Source organism: Lycium barbarum, chromosome 10 (assembly GCF_019175385.1).
Source record: "Lycium barbarum isolate Lr01 chromosome 10, ASM1917538v2, whole genome shotgun sequence".
In the NCBI taxonomy this organism is placed as follows: Eukaryota; Viridiplantae; Streptophyta; class Magnoliopsida; order Solanales; family Solanaceae; genus Lycium; species Lycium barbarum.
Window position 1 is genome coordinate 31,883,649 of NC_083346.1, and position 17,639 is coordinate 31,901,287.

At 37.0% G+C, this 17,639-nt stretch overlaps 1 long non-coding RNA gene across 1 annotated transcript; it reads right to left on the bottom strand.

The window, feature by feature from the left end:
* Positions 1–463: 463 nt before the first annotated feature.
* Positions 464–14,380, bottom strand: LOC132615275 (uncharacterized). Its single transcript, XR_009572630.1, has 2 exons — positions 14,120–14,380; positions 464–861 (listed from the first exon to the last, which is right to left on the bottom strand). It is a non-coding gene; the product is annotated as an uncharacterized LOC132615275 (long non-coding RNA).
* Positions 14,381–17,639: the final 3,259 nt, after the last annotated feature.

A 17,639-nucleotide genomic window follows, 5' to 3' on the forward strand; every position in this document is an offset into this window, starting at 1 on the left:
AAGATCATACCAAATCAGTGTGGTATGAAAGGAGAATGCAAGATTGGATTATTCATAAATCATCATGTTTTAATTCGTCTCAGTTTGAAGCAAGATTATATAAACCTAACATCAAAGGGTTCATATTTTCTCAATTCCAAAGATGGGGGATATTATCAAATGAGACCATTAATTTATGACTCGAAATTCAAAATGGAAGAGGAGACTACTAAGGTGATGGCATGGATATCATTTCCCAATCTTTTGCCTATTTTTTTTTTTTTTTTTGTAAAGGAATCATTGTTTTCTTTTGCATCAGCAGTTGGTAAACCAATACACTTGGACATGGCCACTACTAACAAAACTCGCCCTAGTTGTGCAAGGGTAAAGGTTTTAGTAGATCTAGCAATGGATTTACCAAATTCAATATGTATAGATATTGTAGATGAAGGAACTGGGGCAATGAAGACTGAAACAGTAAACATCAGATATGATTATTTGCCAAAATACTGCTTTGAGTGTAAATTGCAAGGGCATAATGAAATGGAATGCAGAGTTTTGAACCCTGATTTAAAGACTGGAAAAGGAAAAGGAAATGCAAATGAAAAAGGAAGAATTGAAAATAAGGGAGAGGAATCATATGCACAAGAAATTGCTACAGCAAAGGACGAGCACAAACAACAAAGGATGAATAACCAACTTCCCCTAATGTTAGCCAGTGGAAAAGTAGTGGGAAGTCTTGAAGAAGGGAATGCCAAAAAGGGACATAAATCAACTGTAGCAGGGAAGGAGAAAGGACCGGCACCAGAGATTCACAAGGCTGTCGATAATAACTCTGCTGCAAGGAGCTCCCATATTAGCACACAAAATAAGTTTGATGCCCTGACAAAGGAGGGAGACAATATCAATAATGGAGAACAACACAAAGCACAAAGTTCAATACAACACAACTCACAAAATTCAGAAATGGAAAGCAGGGAACATAAGGCTACAAAGGAAGACAGTACAAAGGTTGAAATAACCAAGATGACACAGAAAAACAAGGCAGTGGAACACAAAAATGCTAAATCATGGGTGGAAGCAAAGTTTGGGAAAGTTCTATAGCAAATGGAGAAACATGCAGTCCAAGAGAAAGCACACACACATGAATAAATTGAAGGGGAAATACTGAAATCAGAAAAGTTGGGGGATAAATTGGAGGAGAAGGAGGAATCACAGGCAGAAGACAACACTGATGAAAACCATATAAATGTTGAAAATGCCAGTCCTAAGATCACAAAACAAAAGAGCAACAACAGTGGGATGATAGACTTATTGCAGCAAACTAAGAAAAATATATCATCTTGTGCATCCTATGTAGATGAGTTTGTGAATCATAGAGGAGGAGAACATGGGCAACCATTGGAGAACATTGGCATGGAGGAACATAACATGGAAACCAAACCACCTGATCCAATTGATAAGGATGACACTGAACCAGGAGAGGAGATAGATACCAGCATGACAGTGGAAAAAAAAGAAGGAACAGAAAAGGATCAGGCTAATTCATATAATGAAGTGGAGCAGAAGAACATTAATGAGGATGAAAGGAGGTGCAGAAGGCAAAAGAGGCAAGAAAGGAGGAAGGAAATAAGCATTTGGCAAAAAATTTACCTCAAGTAAACATAAATGCTAGTTTAAAAGAGATAGTAACACACAAGGTCACAGAATCAGAGATACAATTAGCCTTGGAAGATCTACAGCAGCTAGAGGAAGATAAGGAGACATATATAGATTAAAATATCCCGAAAAGAATTGCAAGAGAAGCAGATATATCTCCAAAAGCATTAGCAAAAAGTGAGAGAAAACCAAAGCAACAAGAAACTGTGCAAGCCAAGAGGGTCTTACCAAAGAGAACTGAAACTACCAAGTCTAAATGACGTTGAAATCATTAATTTGGAACATCAGGTCTGTTAACACTCAATAAGCTTTTCAGAGACTTATTATGCTACAAAGCCAGTACAAATGCTACATTGTAGCTATGATGGAACCTTTTCAGAATTGCAGACATCTTCAAAAGTATAAGAGTAGATTAGGAATGGGAGCAGCTATTGCAAATCCAAGTGGGAAAATATGGGTGTTTGCGGATGAGGCAGTTCACTGGGATATCTTAATTAACACTGATCAGCAAATAACTTTGAAGTTGAATCATCAAGATATAGGCAAAGACATGGTGGCAACATTTTTCTATGCCAAATGTGATGAAGGGGAGAGACAAGATTTATGGGAGACTATATATCAATTAACAGCATCCATGAACCTTCTATGGATGGTGGGTGGGGATTTTAATGTAATTATGTCAGAGGAGGAAAAATTGGGGGGACTTCCGGTCACACTAAATGAGTGTGAAGATTTTACTTTCTGTGTAAATTCTTGTGAATTATTTGATCTGGGCTATAAAGGGAGTCCATACACTTGGTGGAATGGAAGAGCTGATGGAGATTGTATATTCAAAATATTGGATAGGATTCTCAACCACATATTTTCAGGAATTGTTCCCACAAATTGAGGTGGAGCACCTCACCAGGACAGGGTCAGATCATGCTCCAATAGTGCTGTCTTGCGGAGAGGAGGTGAGAACTTGCATAAAACCTTTTAGGTTTTTAAATTTTTGGGCACAACATCCTTCATTTAAGGAAATAGTGAGGCAGAATTGGAAAGCAAATTTTGTAGGGTCACCCTACCTGGCATTTAAGCAAAAGCAGAAGAATCTTAAAGGGGCATTGTTTGAGTAGAGCAGAGAAATCTTTGGGGATATTTTTAAGGAACTGGCAATAAGAAAGGAGGTGGTGAAGATTAAAGAACAGTTATTTGAGGAAGAACCTAGCATAATTAAAAGATTTGTGCTGCAAAAGGCACATGCAGAATTAAAAAAAGTACCTTCATCTTGAAGAGCAATACTGGAAGCAAAAAGCAGGCTTCTCTTGGTATACTAAGGGGGACAAAAATACAGGTTTCTTTCATAATCATGTAACTGGGAAGAGGAGGAAGCTTCAGCTAAATAGAATTCAAGACATCAATGGGATTTGGTTGGAAACTAAAGAATTAATTTCTGAGGAAGCTATTAGTTTCTTCAAGAGGTTATTCACTTAGGAAGGGGATCCAGATGTATCTACATTGCTAAACCATATTCCCAGTATGGTTTCACATGAGAAAAACAGGATCCTATGCAATTACCCTACCAAAGAAGAGATCAAAAAGGCTGTTTTTGAATTGAATGGAGATAGCGCAAGTGGTCCAGATGGGTTTATAGGAGTTTTCTATCAGAAGTGCTGGGATATTGTTGGGGATGATATTCATGCTATAGTACTAGCATTTTTTGATAGAGCAGCACTTCCTAAATCCATCACCCATACAAACTTAGTACTACTACCAAAGAAACAACATGTCCAGACTTTCTCAGGCTTGAGGCCTATAAGTCTGTCAAATTTTGCTAACAAAGTGATCTCGAGGGTTGCTCATGATAGAATGGAAGGAATGTTACCTTCACTGGTCTCTAAAAATCAATCAGGTTTTGTAAAGGGAAAAAGCATTTTTTAGAACATTCTCCTGACACAGGAGATAGTCTTAGATATCAGGATAAGAGGTAAGCCTGACATTGTGGTTATAAAGTTGATTATGTCCAAGGCATATGATAGGGTTTCTTGGAAGTATCTAATGCATGTTTTGAGGAAAATGGGGTTTGTTGAACACTTTATTACACTGATTTGGAGATTGATAGCTAACAATTGGTATTCTGTCTTGATTAATAGCTATAGGCTTCTTCCAATCAACAAGGGTGGTGAAACAAGGGGATCCTCTATCCCCAGCTTTATTCCTATTATCTGCGGAGGTACTCTCTAGGGCTCTAAATAATTTATTTGAAGATAGGAGATTTGGGGGATATGGCATGCCAAATTGGACTACACCTTTGAATCACTTAGCCTATGCTGATGACACAATTATCTTTGCCTCTGCTGAACCTGAATCCTTAAAGAGTATCATGGAAGTGTTACAAAAGTATGAGCAGTCCTCTGGACAGCTCATTAACAAGGCTAAAAGTTCTTATTATATGTATGCAAATGTGGGAAATGAATTGATTCAATCAGTGGGAACAATCACTGGATTTCCTAACGGTCTATCCCCTTTCACTTATTTGGGATGTCCAATTACTCATGCTAGGAAAAGGAAAATATTCTATGCTGAGCTAATAAAAAAGGTGCAGGGCAGAATAATGTCATGGAAGGGCAAGCTTCAATTATTTGGAGGTAAAGTTGTTTTAATCAAAAGTGTCCTCCAAAGAATCCTTATTTATTTGTCCTCCAAAGCATCCTTATTTATTTATTGTCTGTTTTGGCTCCTCCAAAATGTGTTCTGAAAGAGCTACATAGGATTTTTGCCCAGTATTTTTGGCGTAATAAGGAGGAAGGAAGGATGAATCATTGGTCTAAATAGCAAGATATATGTTTGCCTACAAAGGAAGGGGGACTTGGTTTTAAGTCATTATTTGATGTATCAAATGCTCTTTTTGCCAAACTGTGGTGGAGATTTAGAACATCCAGTACACTATGGTCAAACTATATGTGGAATAAATACTGTAAAAAAGTAATCCCTGCTTTAGTACAATGGAAGGGTGGTTCTCAGGTTTGGAGAAAGATGTTGGAAGCAAGGGAAGTTGTGGAACATGAAATATGGTAGGAAATAAAAGCAGGATCTTCTAATGTGTGGTATGAGAATTGGACAAAACTGGGAGCACTACACTATGTGGTTCCAGAAGAGTTTCCTATTAATGAAGATTTATAAGATATGGCAGAATTAGTGGAGGAAGGAAGATGGAAGGAGGAATTGTTGCAACAGTCCTTTCCAGATGACATAGTGAATCACATTAAATTACAGGTTCACATTGAGGAGTTACAAGGATACTGGGATAAACCATGGTGGTTGCCAACAAGCACAGGAAAATTTACAGTAAATAGTGCTTGGGAACTCATAAGTAACAAGGCAACAGAAAATCAGGATTTTAAACATTTGGGGACAAAAGGGATACCTTTCAAGATATCTTTTTTTCCTTTGGAGATTATGGAAGTTTAAACTCCCAACTGATGATCAACTGCAAAGAGTGAGAATTGTTGTGGTGTCTAGGTGCTATTGTTGTCATAATCCTAGTCAGGAAGAAACTATGCAACATCTCTTTGTGACTGGAAATTTTGCAAAGGCAGTTTGGAGAGTGTTTATGAGTGCTACAGGTGTACAGATGCCACTAGTTCAGGTCCACCAAGTCATAAGAACCTGGTGGAATACAGATAGTGGAGAAAAATTGAAACCTATTTTACAAGTTGGACCAGCCATGATAACTTGGGAGTTATGGAAGAGAAGGAACACTATCACACATGGAGGTAACGTGAGCTTCAAAAGGGTGATTCATGAAGTGAATAACAATTTATTTTATCTGGCAAAGCTAAGGTTTCCATGGCTTAAAAACATACCTTTCTTGTGGCCAGAAATGGTAAATTATCTAGAGGGGTACAGATCTACTATAGCTCCAAGGATTGTGTACTGGAAATTTTCTATGGAGAGAAGTTATAAGTGCAACACTGATGGAGCCTCAATTGGAAATCCTGGTCCTAGTTCCTATGGTTTATGTGTGAGAAATTGGAGGGGTGATTTGGTGTATGCTCAATGCAGTGAGATAAAAGAAACGTCAAATGTGGTGGCAGAAGCAAGGGCAATATGGGAAGGAATCAAGTTTTGTGTGGAAAGGAGATTACTTCCATTAGTATTGGAGACTGATTCTATGCTTCTAAAGAATGTGGTGGATGGAGCTTGGGAAGCACCATGGTGTATTGCCACAACTGATCACAGAACTAGAGCCCTGAAGGAACAACATAATGTCACAATACAACATGTATTTAGAGAAGGGAACAACCTAGCAAACATTGTAACTAACCTAGCTTTTGATTTTATAGGTACCTCAAGTTTCAATAATTTTTCTGAAATGCCTAGTGCAGGAAGAAAAATCATAAATTTGGACAAACAACAAATGCCAAACCTCAGAATCAGAACAACTAGGAACAACGAATACCAAGGAAGCACTTGAGTGATTCTGTAACTTAACTATTTAATAAGACTTCAATGGTGGTATTAGCCTTGGCTCATTCCATTGAATTCTTTTAAATAGGAGGGAAACAGAACCCACTTTAAGTGCTAACAACAACAACATCGTGCTTCATGAATCATACAACCGAGGACTAAGCATGAGATACATAATTAAGAGAACAAGTTGCAGATCTACAGAGACATAATTAAAGCTCAAACTTGCAGGAAGCCTCAAATTCATATTGCAAAATTCTTCTATTCTGAGGATCAAAGAAACAAGTTGAGCTTTGATGGCAGTAATGGTGGCGGAATATTTGCCGTTGGACAAGTTGTTCAGCCAAAAGTAAAGTCAACACCACTAGTCCCAAATGAGTAAGTATATGCAGTGTCTTCTCTTCCTCTTCCCTGCTTCCCCCTACCCACCCCTTCCCCAAAAGAGAGGAGGGGGAAAAAAGAAAAAAAAAAAGACTGAAAAATAGGCCATTCACGCAAACATCTGACATGAGTCAGATCCTGAACTAAGATTTGGTATCATCTTATTTGAAGTTGAATATGATTTTTGGTATTCTGCTCCATATAAATAAGGTAGACTGCAACCATTCGTTTGTAAATTTGTGCTTCATTCTTCCAGTTTTGCATCCGTTATACATTATACTGGTAGGTTCAATTGATTGATATCTTATTGACCAAAATCCATATGCATGCCTGATAGAATATCCATAATAAGTTATGTGAAACATCATAGAAATCAAAGAACATATGCTTTCTTTATTAATATTTTTTCGATGACATAGGAACCCGCAGCCGCTACCCTTCGGGTGCGCACAGAGTGAACCCCCCTCCTATGCAATAGCCCGCAAACCTCACAAGAGAGATAACCCACTCTAGGCAAGCCCCGTGTCACGAGTTCGACCCAGAAGGCAAATCCCGGGGGTTTCGAACCTAAGACCTCTATTATGGAAGCCCCATAACCAACTGAGCCACCCGTGCGGGTTGCTTTCTTTATTAATATGACTCGATAGGGATTGGAAAATTTCATTTAGTTTTGTATAAGGGAAGTAACAACGAGGAAACTAATGTGAACGTGGGAATATAACTGATCTTTAGCATCCCCCTGAGCTAGAACTAGTGTAGATCTAGTGCTGAGTAGGATAGAAACCTAAGTTGCTCGGACTCTTCACTTTTGGTGCCGCACCCGTGTCGACACGACGTGGATGTGGGTGTGGGATCCGTACCAGATTTGGTCAACCGATTTTTGGTACTATGACCAAAATCGACGGAGAAATTCGGGACTAATACAATGATTTTTGTAATCGAAACAAAAGTTATGGTGAAATTGAAGAATACGGAACATCTTGTATATAGAAATTTCTATGTCAGACATTTCCTTTTATCTCTTTCTAAGATTCTCCTCCTCATCAATATTTCTCCTCGGAATACCTTGTAATTTTTTCACATAATGTCTCATAATTTTGACATATAACTCTATTTTTAGATCTTTGAATTATTTTTAGCTGAATTCGCGCAACCGTATCCGTACCCCCGAATTTTAAAATTTAGGTCATGAAGGATCCTACTTCTAGATCCGCACCTGTATCGGACACCCGCACCCGAGTCCGAGCAACTTAGGTAGAAACTATTGCGTTAAAAAAAACACTTGGAGAAAGGTCAAACACGAAGACTGTTCTCAGTGATGGAAAGAAGTGGCAAGGATCTGAAAATAAAAGGAGGAAAAAGTTGGAATTGTGTAACAGTTCAAGAGGAAGCAAATTACTAAGAAAAGCTATCCATAGCTAAAGGAAGCCTTCTGAGGCAGAAGTATTAGAATAGTATTTAAATATTCTAAGGTCTATTTCTGTAGAAAATTCCATAAACCGATTTGAGAACAAATGCAAATATGCTTGTACCTACTTCAGGTTCAAATTATTTAATTCTATGCAGACTCTTGAAAAGAAACAGAATTTAGTGAGACTCTATTTTGCAGAATTTGTGAACAGACTGCAGGAATTCGGGAAACATAGGAGAATGAATACCCATACGTGAAAATGTTCTATAAAAGCAGACTTTTGAAGAAAATATGAATTTTACATTAAAGATATCAAACTAGAATGTAAACAATGAACTACATAAGACTCTAAAAGAGACTCCTAAAAGGACATCAAAAGAATCCATTTCTCCTTACCAAAAAAAAAAAAAGTCTCCAAATGATATTTTCTTTTCCTCAAGTAAATTTAGACTGCTTCATTAAAAAATCCTCAAAATTCTTCCATTCTGAGGATCAAAGAAAGAATAGAAATCAATACCTCACTTCCTAGATTCCATTCAGGATGGCTCGCATTTGCAGATCTAAGTTTTGTCTTGGCTTCGTGAGGCGACGATTCGTTTACTCAGAGTTTATTACTCAATGGCTATGGGTTACACTACACGGGGTGAGAGATTTTAGGTGTGATTAGAGTGAACCCAAACCGGAGAATACGATTCCTTACCTTCGAAATGAGACGGACGAAATTCAGCAACAGCAGCTCCGATGAGTGTTGACGCCTCTCGGGTTACCAGCTCTGTCTTGCTTGTTACCAGCTGCTCCGGCGAAATGGCCGGTGATAGAGACAGTGGAAGCTTCTAGTAGCAGAGTCGGTCGGGTGGTGGGCTTTCTGGACAACAGATCCGACATTTGCTCTTTGTTGTCTTTATTTTGATTTTCTTTTCTAGTTTTATACTTTATTGTTAGACCCATTATATTTTATTATTAATAAATACCACCTACTAAGTCCTCTTAGTGGCATTCAATTAAAAAAATAAAAATAACTGTCTTCATGACCTTTAAAACTTAAGAATATCTGACATAAGTATTTTATGTTAATATATTAGAAAAGGTTTCTTGCGTATATCTAATAAAAAATAATTATTAATGCACAAAGCGCGGCTCAATTCACTAGTGAAAGGTAAAAGAAGCAACAACAGTTAAAAGAAGCATTAATATCAATAAAGAGCAAAGGCCAAAGGATTAATAATATAGGCAAAGTAATAGATTGTAACCGTCCAGCATGGTTTTAACCCAATTCATTATAGATGTGATTGCACAAATTGATTCAAATAATTCAAAATGGTTGTTGACCATTAAGGCTATTTAAAGACATCAATTTTCGGTTGTTGTTGTAATTTCAAACCTTAGAAAGAAAAAATCTTTTTAAGATATCAAAACTATTTTTTTCAACAAATTTAATCTTTAAAAAAAAACATGTATTATCCTTTTATTCTTCGTGTCGAGCAACCCAAATCTTCACTAGTTGTGCAGTTTTACTCTACACAACTCGATACGACTATTCATTGGTGTGGGTGTAAAGTTCATCCAACTAATTATATTAAGTACACATTATTTATCAAATTTAGTTTGACAAAGAATAGCTACAAACAAGTTACTCGAAAGATTTTATAATTAGCGCCACTTAATAATGAAAATTTTGGGAGAGCTCAAAGCTTCAAGTTTGGTGAGCCAGCAGAAATTGGAGATAAATCCTTCTTATCTCACCTATTACAGCATTACTACAATTAATTATGCGTGATGCTAGAATGATTTTAGGATGCTAACATCATAGGCTTCACATCATAAGTATTTAGTTTTTCTTCACGTCATCATCAAAACTACTGTCGTAACTCTTGTTGCATGAAATTTACACCCCGATATCCTCTTTACCTTAACTTATACTACCTTCTTTGGACCAAACCTTAACTTATACTACATTCATTGGACCAAATTAAATGTCATTTATGTTGAATTGTATCTTTTGATTACTCCTACAATAGAACTTTGTGTTTTCTTTTTATCCAAGTAAGGATTTGTTGGAATTATCGACGATGTTTCACCGGAAAAGAAGAGTGGTAAAGGCTGAGATGATTTTCAGAGAAGAAGAAGGGTCAAAGTTTGAGATGATTTTTTAGTGAAAGATGAAAATGATTTTTGGTCAAAGAGTAAAGTGGTTTTCCCACTTTTTCATCCGTTCAAAACACAATGGGACACGTGGCAGCCTATTTTGGAACCTTCCATGAAGTTTCCCTCTTTGTAAATAAATAGTTTATTTTCTCATATAGCAAATTATAATTATTAGGAAAATAAAATGTAATTATTAGTTTGTTATAGAATAGTCATTTAGGATGAGACATCTGTACAGTTTGTTAGGATTATGATTCCTTGTATTCCTATTTATACGCACACTATGCAGAAAAGAAATACACAAGAAAAATTCAGCTCAATTCAATTTTATTTTTCTCATAATCTTTTCATGGTATCAGAGCTAGAAATATAATCCCAGCTCTTCTTTTGTTTTGTTTATCATCCTTTGTCCTTGTTAATCATCTTTTAGCATCATTTTCCTGTTACAATGGGGGATAATGTTGCTTCAGCTACTGATGTTGCTCCCAAAGTAGCATCAATGCTTCTCATCCTTTCTTCATATCACCATCAGACTCTCCTGGTACTCTCTTAGTTAACACAGTTTTTGATGGCAAGGGCTTTGGTGGATGGAAAAGAGCTATGTGGATAGCCCTGACTACAAAGAACAAATCTAGGTTCATTGATGGTTCAATTGCAGAACCAAAGGTTGGATCAGATCTGCGAAGTGCTTGGTCCAGGTCCAATAATATGGTAATTTACTGGTTGTTGAACTCTTTATCTAGAGATATTTCTGAGAGTGTTTTGTACTATGCTACTGCTAAGGACATTTGGGAAGAATTAGAGGCTAGATTTGGACAGAGTTCAGGACCTAGACCGTTTCAACTCCAGAAAGAACTAAGTGACCTTGTTCAAGGTTCAACTGATATTGCAGCTTACTATACCAAAATCAAACGACTCTGGGATGAGTTGGATAGTTTGGATTCATTCATTCCTTGTTCATGTGTTTGTTCCTGTAAGGCAAAAGAAAAAAACATTAAGTCCAAGCAAGATGAAAGACTTGTTCAGTTTTTAATGAGTCTTAATGATGCTTATTGTGGTGCTAGGGGTAACATTCTCATGATTTCACCTCTACCCACTATTTCAAATGCTTATGGAGTACTGCTTCAGGAGGAAAAGCAAAGGGAGGTTCACAACACACCAAAATACCCAGGGGAGTCATCTTTCTTCATTGCTGCCAATCAGGCAAATGTTGGGCAAAGATCTTTTTCTACAGATTTCAGAGGTCAAAGAGGCTCTTATGACAACAAGAAGCCTGGTTTAGTCTGCAAATATTGCAAAAAACCAAGACACTCCATTGAAAAATACTACAAACTCCATGGTTTTTCACCTAATTTTAAATTCACTAAACAAAGGACTTTTCCAAATTCAGTTCAAGGTAATGCAGTGACATCTAATGAAAATTCTGGAGAATTTTTTATGTCAAACACAGATGCAACAGATCAAGGAAAGCTTCTTAGCCCTGAGCAGTTAGCCCAAGTGATGAAAATGCTTCAACATGTGAAAAATGGGGATCAAAACACTGGTTCTGGAGTCATGGCATCTGTAAACTGTGTTGGTATAACCCTATGTCCTAGCCCTTTTTCTCTGAACCTAAAAGTTGATTCTAAAAGATACTCTAAAAACACTTGGATTATAGACTCAGGTGCAACTAAGCACATGAGTTGTAACAAGGATTTCTTCTTCAATTTTAAACCCTTACCTAAAAGTATATCTGTTATTCTTCCTAATTCCCAGCAGGTTAATGTTTCCCATTCTGGAGCAGTGATGCTCTTCTCCAACTTAATCATTCACAATGTCCTATTTGTTCCTAGTTTTCATTTTAATCTCTTGTCTGTCCATAATTTGTGTAAACAACTTTCTAACATATTATTTTTTAATTCTTCTTATTGTTTCATGCAGGGCCCTTCAATGAAGAGCCCAATGCTCCTTGGTGAAAGTCAAAATGGTCTCTATGTCCTCATGCCTAAGCTTCCCAGTGTTTCTTCTTATGCAAGTTCTTGTTCTAGGATTACTAAGTGTAGTTTTCATTCCAAGAAGGATGTTACATCCAATTTATCTTGTATTTCCTTTTCTGATAGTAAAAGCAAGTTATGGCATGTAAGGTTGGGCCATATGCCCCTTTCAAATATGCAGAATATTAATGAAATTTTTGTTAATGTTTCTTCCAAATTTTCTGTTCCTTGTCCTGTTTGTCCATTGGCCAGGCAGCATAAGCTTCTTTTTCAAATCAGTCAAATTTCTTCCAAGGACATCTTTGAGCTAATTCACATAGACACTTGGGGACCCTACCAAACACCTACTTATCATGGATATAAGTATTTTTTAACTATAGTGGATGATTTTAGTAGAGGGACTTGGACATTTTTGTTAGCCACTAAAAGCAATGCCTTCACCATTCTAAAATCTTTTCTAGCTGTGATAGACAGACAGTTTCAAAAGAAAGTAAAAATTATCACATCTAATAATGCAGGGAATTAGGTTCCAGTCTTGAACATTCTACTTTTCTATCTTCTCAAGGCATTATACACCAAACTTCTTGTGTGGCCACACCACAGCAAAATGGTGTGGTAGAACGAAAACATGAACACATTTTGGAAGTTTGTAGGGCATTACTTTTTCAATCTCATTTACCACACAAATTTTAGGGAGATGCTATCATGACTGCCGCATATATAATAAACAGATGTCCCACTAAATTATTTTCTTTCAAAACGCCTTATGAAAAATTATTTAATCATCCTCCTACTTATTCTCATTTAAGGTGTTTTGGGTGTCTTGCTTTTGCTTCCACTCTCTCACATGGTAGATCTAAATTGGCTCCTAGGGAAGAACCCTGTGTCTTTCTTGGTTATCCTTTTGGAAAGAAAGGATATAAATTATTAAGTCTTCAAACTCATAAGTATTTTGTTTCAAGAAATGTGATTTTCTATGAGGATACTTATCCTTTTGCCGCTATGCAAACTCATGTTCCTCTGTTTTCTTTTGATCATTCTACTGATCCTTCTAGTCATATAATTCCACCTCTTCCTACTTCTCTTTCTTCTCCTTCTGATTCTATTCCTCCTACCGCTAATAGTGAACCTTCTTCTCCTTCTAATGTTGAAGCTTCCTCTATTCCATCTAATCCTATTTCTCATCCACCTCCAGACACTTCTCCTTCAATTATGTCACCTCCTGCTCAAGTCCCTAATACTCCTAACCCTGTTGTTTTGAGACAGTCTACCAGATCAGTCAAAACCCCTGCCTACTTGGAAGATTACATCTGCAATAGTGTACATTTTTCTAAAGTCTCTGATGTTTGTTTTTCTTCCTCTAACACTGCCTCACCTTTTGCTTTTTCTGCTTTGTCCAACTCTAACCAAGAGTACATCAACTCTTTATCACACATTAAGGAACCTACAAGTTTTTCCCAAGCTATTCTTTATCCGGGTTGGCAAGATGCTATGACCAAAGAACTAGAAGCTTTGATTACCAATGACACTTGGGAAGTAGTCACTCTACCTCATGGTAAAAGAGCTTTTCCTTCTAAGTGGGTCTATAAGGTCAAATTGAATTCAAATGGAACTGTTGAAAGGCTTAAGGCTCGTTTGGTTATACGTGGTGATATTCAACAAGCATGTGTTGACTTTACGGAGACTTTTAGTCCTGTGGTGAAGATTACTACTATTAGATGTGTTTTAGCCATTGCAGTTAAGAAAGGATGGGGTCTTTATCAACTTGACGTTAATAATGCTTTTTTACATGGTGAATTAGACGAAGAGGTGTATATGAAATTTCCAGCCGGCTTAAAGGTTATTGATCCTACTCAAGTTTGTCGACTAAAGAAGTCTCTTTATGGTTTGAAGCGAGCCTCGAGACAGTGGTACGCAAGATTAACCGCAGCACTGAGTTTCAAAGGTTTTACACATTCTCTCAACAATTATTCCTTGTTTTATAAGGTTAATGGATCCTCTGTTTCTATATTAGTTGTTTATGTCGACGATATACTACTCACTGGCAACAACCAAGAAGAATTGAAAGCATTGAAATCATTTTCAGACACAGAGTTTAAGATCAAAGATCTGGGTGACTTACACTATTTTTTGGGCATTGAAGTCATTCGTGAACCTCAAGGCTTTATCCTTAATCAGAGAAAGTTAGTGTTGGAGCTCCTCTTTGAATATGATGTTCATGACTCTAAACCAGCCTCTTCTCCTCTAGACCCAACTCAAAAATTGCAGTCTGACATGGGTTCTCCACTCCCAGATTCTACCATTTATCGTCGATTAATAGGTCAACTCAACTTTCTAACCCATACACGACCTGATATTGCTTTCTCCGTCCAACACTTGAGCCAATACATGAAATCTCCCCACCAAGTACATCTTTCTGCTGCGCATCACATTCTTCATTATCTTCTTCTTGACCCTGGGTTAGGGATTTTTCTCAATTCTTCTCCTTCTTTTACTCTCTTAGCCTTTTGCGATTCCGATTGGGCTACTTGCCCAGATTCTCGTCGATCTGTCAGTGGGTTTTACATTACTCTAGGCGGGAGTCCCATTTCTTGGAAATCTAAAAAACAACCTTCACTTTCACTTTCTTCTGCCGAGGCAGAGTACAGATCGATGCGTAGAGTAGTTGCCGAGTTGACTTGGCTTATGCGTCTTCTTTCTGATCTCACTCTTCCCCCTTCTCTTCCTATTTCTTTCCACTTCGACAGCCAAGCAACGATTCATATTGCTAAAAACCTATTCTTTCACGAACGAACGAAGCATGTTGACTTACACTGTCACTTCATCCGTCAACAATACCTCGCTGGGTTAATTTCTCTATTTTTTCTTCCTTCCTTTTTTCAAATAGCAGATCTTTTCACTAAACCTCTTCCTGGCTCTTCTCATCGTCTTCTTTTATGAAAATTGGGTGTTCGTTCCTCCCCCACCAATTTGAGGGGGGTGTTGGAATTATCGACGATGTTTCACCGGAAAAGAAGAGTGGTAAAGGTTGAGATGATTTTCAGAGAAGAAGATGGGTCAAAGCTTGAGATGATTATTTAGTGAAAGATGAAAATGATTTTTGGTCAAAGAGTAAAGTGGTTTTCCCACTTTTTCATCCGTTCAAAACACAATGGGACACATGGCAGCCTATTCTGGAACCTTCCATGAAGTTTCCCTCTTTGTAAATAAATAGTTTATTTTCTCATATAGCAAATTATAATTATTAGGAAAATAAAATGTAATTATTAGTTTGTTCTAGAATAGCCATTTAGGATGAGACACCTGTACAGTTTGTTAGGATTATGATTCCTTGTATTCCTATTTATACGCACACTGTGCAGAAGAGAAATACACAAGAAAAATTCAGCTCAATTCAATTTTATTTTTCTAATAATCTTTTCAGGATTGAAGAGTGGTAGTTGGCATGTTTCTGACTTCTATAATACAAATTGACTTCAGATAGACGATTTCAATTTGCAAATTGACTTCAAATTGACTAAAGAGGAAAACAGCTCCATTATGTGGAAGCAAATTGTAATGATTTGAAATTAAATTAACAAGGTGGATTTGATACCTTCACATTTCTCAAAGGGGAAAAAGTGTGAAGTGGAGTCTATAAAGCTCTATGCATTTTCCGAGTTTAAGTTATATACGTTGTTAGTCTAAAGGAACCTTATACTATCAGGTTATTCAAATAATATCTACAGATAAACTTCTCATGGGTCAAAACTCGTTAAACTTGAAGGTTTGCCCATGGGGCAAGCGGGTTAAAAGTTCAAGACCACTTATTTCCTAGGTCATTGGATACAATCTTTTGCATTTTAGCCATCACTATATGAATTTTATGAAAAAGAATTAAAGTTTTTTTTAAGGTATTTTGACTTTAAACCACCAAGTACGTTAAGCCGCCCGGCAGTGTAACTGCGTTCCTGGGCCTTATACATTTCAAACTGCATTATTCTTTAATGGGGCTTTGACGAAAATTCTCAAGGCTAATAAATGGGGCAATTCGCATAATTGCCCTTCTTTTGGGGTGGTCTTTAAATTTTGTCCCTCATATTTGAAATCTTTAAATTTTTCCCTTCGGCTAAAACCCATGGGTTCCAAGTTCGAACCCCCACACAGTCAAAATTTAAAAAAAAAAATCGCAAGGCAGAATTTAAATTTCGCTATGCCCCCACCGGCATACACTTGTGAAGGAATTACCAAAGTTATGCCGGACCCAACATACTTATGCCTTATGGGCAGACTTGGCATAAGTATGTCAGGTCCGGCATAACTTTGGTAATTCCTTCACAAGTTTATGCCGGGTCCGGCATAAAAGTTTGCCCATTAAAAGTATGCCCCCACCGGCATAAACTTGTTAAGGAATTACCAAAGTTATGCCGGACCTGGCATACTTATGCCAAGTCTGCCCATAAGGCATGAGTATGCCGGGTCCGACATAAATTTGGTAATTCCTTAACAAGAGTATGTCGGGTCCGGCATACACGCGACCCAAACCTTGCCTTGCAATTTTTTTTTAATTTATGCTTGAGCGGGGGTTCAAACTCAGAACCTCATGATTTCTGCGTGATCGCTCAGAGTTGCAATGCGAAGGGCAAAAATTAAAGACCAGCAATATGAGGGGCATAATTTAAAGATCACAAATATGAGGGGCAAAATTTAAAGACCACCCCAAAAGAAGGGCAATCCGCGCAAAAAAATGTAATAAATGAGTCTATTTCTCATCCTTGTACAAGTCCACACAGTTCACTTAACGTGGTGCCAAAGTGTGTCCTACTTGTCAATTTAGAGCCCGTTAGGATGGGCTTATAACTTTTGACTTATAAGCCAAAAGTTATAAGTTAGGAATTATGACTTATTTTTGTTATTTTGATTTAAAAATAAGTGCTTTTAAGCAGCTTTTTTAATCTTACCCAAATACTCCAAAAATGCTTAAAAGCACCTAAAATAAACCAATCCAGACAGGCTCTTAGATCAGAAGATATAGTCAAGGCAACTGTAAACTGAAAAAAACCATTTGACAAGTCCATATAGATGATTACATATAGTGGTTAATTTTTTACAGCAAGATATCTTTTCAGCTAAGTAGAAAAATTAAATCATGAATTTTTAAGCCCTTCCCTGTGTTAATCTTTATCCTCAAGGCCTTTTGTTATCCCTTCTAACTGTCGAGGCAACTGCAAATGAAATTAGGGGTGTCAATGGTTTTGTAAAAATCGATTTAGTATCAAACTGAACCGTACTAAACTGATTATTAGGAATTTTTAATAAAATTGACGGTTTTTATATAAATTTCTAATCATACCAAAAAATTGGGTAGGTTTTTTATTTTATAAAAATAAACCAAAAAAATACCGAACCGTAGCGAATACATTTATATGTGTAATATATATTATTATATATTAAGTATAAAATTAATAAAACATTAAATTTTTCGCCTTGTGCCTTGGATGATGGAAATAACTACAAGTTGGCAACAAGTAATTAGCACTAAAGTCCCAACTCCGAAACCTGTTATGTTACCCCTATTGAAACTAAATTAGTTCTAGCACCTCGATTAATAACCACTAAGTTCCAAGGTATTTCAACGATCTTGAGTAGCAAGCTATGTCTTC